General features: G+C 34.7%; 2 pseudogenes; both read right to left on the bottom strand.

Annotated features, from left to right (window-relative positions):
* Positions 1–622: 622 nt before the first annotated feature.
* Positions 623–3,407, bottom strand: LOC118607743 (annotated as a pseudogene).
* A 426-nt stretch (positions 3,408–3,833) lies between these two features.
* Positions 3,834–5,664, bottom strand: LOC107507317 (annotated as a pseudogene).
* Positions 5,665–6,689: the final 1,025 nt, after the last annotated feature.

The following is a 6,689-nucleotide window of genomic DNA, read 5'->3' as shown; positions in this document are numbered from 1 at the left end:
ACTATTTCTGAAAAGATTTGATTGAGAAATCCAGTTTTTAAATGATGGAGTAAAAATGGAATTTTCTACATTAATCTTCTGGAAATCACTCAAATGAAAAAGAAGAGTGAGAAAAAGAAATGCCAATTTATTCTTTGGTGAAACTAAGGGATATTTAAAATCCTTGAATCATAATATATGAGGAAGGGCTGCATATACATTACAGGTTAGTTAGTAGTGCAGGAAGAAACCAAGAGAGGATGCCCATAACTATGGAGCTTAGATGAAGCACACAGAGCATAGTTCTCCCAAATACGCATAGTTCTCCCAAATACATAGCATACTTGGAGGAACAAAACCAATATCATTTTATTATAAGGATTTTAGAATGTGCATAGTTTTAAATTATATTCTGGATGCATTTTAAATTATTCACCTAGGTACATTTTAAATTACTGAACCTAAGATAAAATTGAGGAATATAATACATGGGTAGTTGTTTGGGATTTAGTTATTTAAAAGGGATTTAGCTCTGTGGTTTTTTTTTTCAGTACACAACTTTTATTGCATCTTTAAAATATTGCAAATAAGTCCGAGGAATCATCCGACATCTTGGCATTTCTGTGTCCGAACAACTTAGACCTTATTCATCAGCCTATTGAACTGTTCCTTTTTCAGAAACATAGATACCATATAAAATTTTTCTGATACCCTCATTTTTAACAGTTGTAGCCTGTTGAAATCAAAGCAGTTGAATTTGATACAAGTTAAATGTCATTTCCTTTAAGAATTAACTCATCGTTCTGGCTTTGAGATACTGAACAAACAACACCTGACCTCATCTGAACCCCGAGGATGTACTTTTCACCCAAGAAATTTCAAATTTCAACAAGAGAACCCTACTCCTGAGTAACAGCATTGATGGGGAAATGAGCATACATAGACCTCATCTTGTAATGGAAGCCCAGTGTTATACCCTTGATCATGTTCTACATTGATATGACTGAAGTCCCTCCACGGGGTGCATATGGGGCACTTCACAATAACTGCACATCCATTCAGAGTGATATCCACATTTCCAGGAATGTCAACAATCTGATTGCTGATTACTTCATTCTCACAGTAAATGCAACAGAGATGGGATTTAATTATTTTTTAAATTCCAATAAAAAATTCAAATAAATGGTAAAATTCTAAACTAATATAAATCTATACTAACTAGAGATGGTGACTAAGTGGATCAATTGTCTCAGTTGTAGTATTTTAATGTTTCAACTTATTAGCATACAATACAAAGAAGTTCCTTATCAGATTACCAGTTAAGTGAATTGGCAAAATAATCAAGATTCTATTTCTTTTATAAAGATTTCTAATTGACGCCCAAGACAGGCTAAATGCTCAATGCTAGTTGGCTGTACTCTTAGTACCTTCACATATTTTTACTCTCACTATTCAAATTCTGTGTCTATGAAGAGTCTGTTGAGTTTGTTGCAAAGTTTATTTATGCCAGTTGTACTTGTTAATGTATTAAGTAACTTAAGGAAATATTATGTAAAATGAAATATAAATGAAAAAGAGAATTGTTTTTCTTATAGAAACTAACTTGAATGATTTGGAAAATATTATTAAAGATGTGTCTCTAAACATTACTTTTGAATTTGGTGTGGCTAAGACTGCAAATATGGGAAACTTTTGTTAACATTTAGAGGATTTTTGAACTCAAATGTCTTGCCAATTCTCTTTGACTCCTCACCACTTAAAGGAATCTCAAATTGTAAAAAATGAATTATCTGATATAGTTTAGATCAGAAAGACAATGAAGAACTCAAACTATTGATTTTATATAGTTAAAGCAAAGGGCTTATGTGAAAAAGAAATCCATTATTTTTAAGTTACCTCAATTTAGCAAACTGAAAAAATGACCACCACGTTATAGGGAAAAAGTTTTATTAATGCCTTTTGATGTGTAATTAAACATGAAATTATTGTTTCTAGACAGCCTTCTGGAAAAGAATTACTGTTTTTCCATCTCCCTTATTTAACATTATTTTAACATTAAATGTGTTTTAAAAAAAAAAGTCGTGTGAATAAATACAGTTTTCAGTTATTATCCAACTCCCCTTTTCTCTTATTAGCATTCTAGTATCATAAGGTAATGTTGCATGATAATAATAGTGAAAATCCTGTATAGAAATCTTCATAATCATTATAATAGTAGCTAGCACTTACTGAGGCACTACCATATGCTAGACACTTTGCTCAGTGTTTTATAGGAATAATTTTCAATTTTTATAACTCTCAAACTAACTCCGTTATGAGCATGCTATCATCAAACAGCCTATCATGCTCCCTTTGTATCAAATATATATCATAATAGATTATCTCAGTTTTTAAAAAATTGAACAAATTTCAAAGAAGAATTTCTTTTCAATCAAATGCATGGAATTAAATTAAATTTAAAATCAAAGAAAAAATTAAAGAAATGTGTTTTTCTGAAGAATAATTATGGTACTATGACCAATCCATTAATTCATATGTTATTCTTACTAGCGACATAATTTATTTTAGTTCATGAATATATAGTAAAATTTGCATTCAGTAAAGAACATTTTTCCCAAAAGTTATGAAAAATTGCACTCATTGTATTGGTTTAATTTCTACTGAAATTGGGTTTTTGCCCCAAATAAATATGTAAAAGTACTGTCCCAAATTTTCTTGAACACTTAATCTATACAAGCCCTTACATCCATATTTATTTAATCCTAAAAAAAACCTGAAATAATAGGTATTTTATTTTTTCCAACTTAATTATATGAAAGATGAGGTTGGGAGAATATAGGAGACATATCTAGGAATGTATTACTAAATTCAGGATTATGAAGATTTACCATATGCTTTCTTCTAAGAGTTTTGCAGATATGGGATACAAAGTAAGGATTTCAATTCATTCTCTTCCATGTGAATATCCTGTTGTCACACTATTTGTTGAAGAGTGATTCTTTCCTCATTTACTCATATTGGCTCCCTTGTCTGAAATCAGATGACCATAGATGAATGAGATTATTTCTGTATGCTCAATTCCATTCCATTGCTTTATAAGTTTATTCTTACTCTAGGATCACCATTTTGACCACTATAGCTTTGTACTAAGTGAAATTGAAAGTGCGAGCCCCCCAACTTCATTCTTTTCCAAGATTATTTTGGCAATCCCATACGGATTTGAGGATTGACATTTCTATTGCTATAAAAGGGTCTGTTGGAATTTTGGTAATGATTGCATCATATCTGTAGATACCATAGGGTAGTATTGATATTTCAACTTTTTCTTCCGTTTCATAAATGTAAGGTAGATTATTGATTCAAAATCTTTCTTTTGTACAAATGAAGGTACTGAATACCATAAATGTTCCTCCAAGCAATGCATTCATTGCACCCCATAAGTTTTGGTATATTGTGTTTTCATTTTCTAAATTCATCTCTAAGTATTTTCTAACATATCTTGTAATATTTTCATCTAACCATTGGTTGTTTCAGTGTTGTTTATTTTCCATATATTAGTGAAGTTTTTAGGTTTTTTTTCTGTTATTTATTTCTACTTTAATTCCATTGGTGTTGAGAAGACATTTTGTATTATTTCAATATTTTAAAAAGGATTGAGACTTGTTTTGAGGCCTAATATATGACCTGTCCTAGAGAGGTTTCCAAGTGCAATTGAATAAATTTTTTAAATTATTTGGTGAAGTGTTCTACACATGTTTGTTATGTATAGTTGGTTAATAGCTTTTTTAGAAACTGCTTATTTTCTGTCAATCTGATTTCTATTTTGTTTGAGTTTGTGGAAGTATAGCTTAAGATCACTCAATGATTGTTCTTACCCATTCAGCGGCCTGAGCAGTAGGAGCTGCAGACCAGTCTTTGGTGGCAGGCTAGTGCTCCAGTCTTTAGTAGGAAACTGTTGAATAGGTACAGAGGGCACCCAAATGCCTTCAGACCAGTCTGCGACTTCAGGCTGAGCAGCAGTGAACTCAGAAGTTGGAGCAGTACATTTATCCTGAAATTCCTCCTTTGTCACAGCTTTTTCAGCAGTGACTTGCTCTTCCTTTTCAACTCTTCAGAATCTCTGCAGAAGTAGAGAACAGGAAGGACCTCTCATGGGTGTTCACAGGAGGTGGTGCCATGCATGAAGAGAACTTTATGGGCCAGCATCTACCACATCAGACCCACTGAGCGAGCTCCCTTTTTGATGCAAGGGATGGCAATGTCCACATAGTACAGAGGAGAGTTTGTGTTAAACAGAGTGATGGTAGTCAGGTTAACATAAGATGCCTCTGAGAGAGGTTGGTGGTCAGCCCTGGGATTGATAACCACGAAAAGTCTTAGTTCCTGGAAGGCTGCCTGATCTGGTTAGTAAAGGTCCCAGGAGTGAAGCAGCAAGAAATAAGAACGTCTCCAGTGGCAGAGGCAAACGTCAGCACAGCTGACTGGCCGCTATTCCTCAATGATATAAGTAATGCAGGAGCCCCAGGCCTGGAACCTGTACTTGGGTTTGGATATTCTGTAAGAACCACTAGGAGGACAAGAGGGGTGAAAAATGTTATTATTATATGGCAGGGAAGCTTCCATGGTGGTTGGTCAAAGCTGCAGGAATAAAAGTGCTGACCAAGAGCAAGCAGAGTTTTATGCACACAAAGAGAAGGGGGAGGTTATCTCATTGGGGGAGCAGCCACCTTCTCAGATGGATAGGAGTAAGAGGTGCTGCTTGCTTACAGGAGCAAATAGAGTATGTGGGAGCAGTAGAAGATGTCCTTGGGAGCAGGCACTGCTGAAAACTCTTTGTTCACTGCCTTCCTTGGCTGCTGGCAAGGAAGCTATCAGTCTTCTGAGTATGTAGAGGGGCTATGTAGGGTTCTGAGTTAACCCTACAATATGACACTGACATTAGCTGGTTTCTCAATTGTAACAAAAGCACAAGTTTCCAGTAGAAGCTTCTCCCAGATTCTCTTCAAATTTTTGATGTAGATGCCATCACTTTTCCTTTTGTAGATATGCTATCCCATTTGGAATTCAAGATTTGTGCCGCTTAAGTGAATTCCTGCTGCAAGGAATTTGAGGATATCCTCCTCATTCATTTGCAGGACGTCAAGAGCTCCAGGCCTTGTGAAAGTTTTCCTTTAAATTATGTTGGAACCAAGAACAATGCTGTATGGGCCTATCTCTGAGTAGTGTGGAACATCTGGTTTATAGTTTTGTTGCGTTCTTCTGTATCATTATTGGTCTTCTGGCTAGATACTCTATTTGTTATGACAAGTGAAATATTGAAGTCTACAATTATTATTTTACAATGGTTAATTTCTCTTTGTAGAGTTAACTCAGAACATAGCCCCTCCATATACTCAGAAGACTAATAGCTGCCCAGCCAGCAGCCAAGGAAGACAGTACACAAAGAGCTTTCAACAATGCCTACTCCCAAAGATGTTTTCTGCTGCTCCCATGGATGTTATCTGCTCCTGCAACCAAGCAGCACATCTTGCTCCCATCCATCTGAGAAGACTGCTACTCCCGCAATGAGATAACCTCTCCTTCTGCTTCTGGGCATAAAAAAAAAACCCTGCGCTTGCACTCTGTTAGCAGCAGATTTTCTTCCTTCAGCTCCAACTGGTTGCTGCTGAAGCTTCCTTGCCTCATGAGTAGTAAGTGGCATGCCTCACCCTTCTAGTCCTTCTGATGATATTTTTTTTGGAATATCCAAAGCCAAGTACAAGTTCTAGACCTAGGATTCGGGCATTACACCCTTCAAATCTGAAAACATTGTTTTATATATTTTGTGACTCTGTTTTTTTTAAATATATTTTATACATATTTTTATGCATTTGTCTTTTAAATTATGTATTCAATAAAAGCGAAGTTACAAAAAAATAACACAATAATAATGGCTTTATATTTACTTATATAAATACCTTTACCAGAGATCTTTATTTCACTATACAAATACAAATTACTATCTAGTGTCTCATCATTTCAATGTGAAAGATTCCCTTTACCATTGTTTATAGGCGTTTCTACTGGTAATGAACTCTTTCAATTTTTGCTTATCTGAAAATATCTTAATTACTCCTTCATTTTGGAAGGACATATACTGAATATAAAATTGGATGGCATTTCACCCTCCCTACGTCTTCTGCCTTCTATGGTTTCTGATGAGAAATCAGCTGATAGTCTTATTGAGAATCCATTGTATGTGACAAGTAGTTTCATTCTTGCTGCTTTCAAAATTCTCTCTTTGACTTTGGATTTCAACATGTTGACTATAATATGTCTCAGTATGAATATCTTTTAGTTTATTCTACTTGGGGTTTTGATTATCTTGGATAGATAGATTCAGGTGTTTTGTCATATTTTGGGATATTCTGGTCATTATTTCTTCAAATATTCACTTTTTTAAAATATGTTTGTTGGGGTAACATTGGTTAATACAATCATATAATTTTCAGGTGTATATTATCATTCGACATTTCTATGTTCTATTGTGTGTTCAACACCCAAAGTCAAGTTTCCTTCAACTACCATATATTTTATCTCTTTATCCACTTCGCCCTCCCCCTACCCCATTATATTTGACTACCTTTACCCCATCTACCTCTCCCCTCCTCCCCCACCCCACTAGTAACCACTATTCTATAGTCTTCTGGTAACCACTGTACTATAGTCCA

Source organism: Rousettus aegyptiacus, unplaced genomic scaffold (assembly GCF_014176215.1).
Source record: "Rousettus aegyptiacus isolate mRouAeg1 unplaced genomic scaffold, mRouAeg1.p scaffold_m13_p_9, whole genome shotgun sequence".
Classification (NCBI taxonomy): Eukaryota; Metazoa; Chordata; class Mammalia; order Chiroptera; family Pteropodidae; genus Rousettus; species Rousettus aegyptiacus.
The sequence above is the reverse complement of the archived record's forward strand: the minus strand, read 5'-3'. Positions and strand labels throughout refer to the sequence as shown.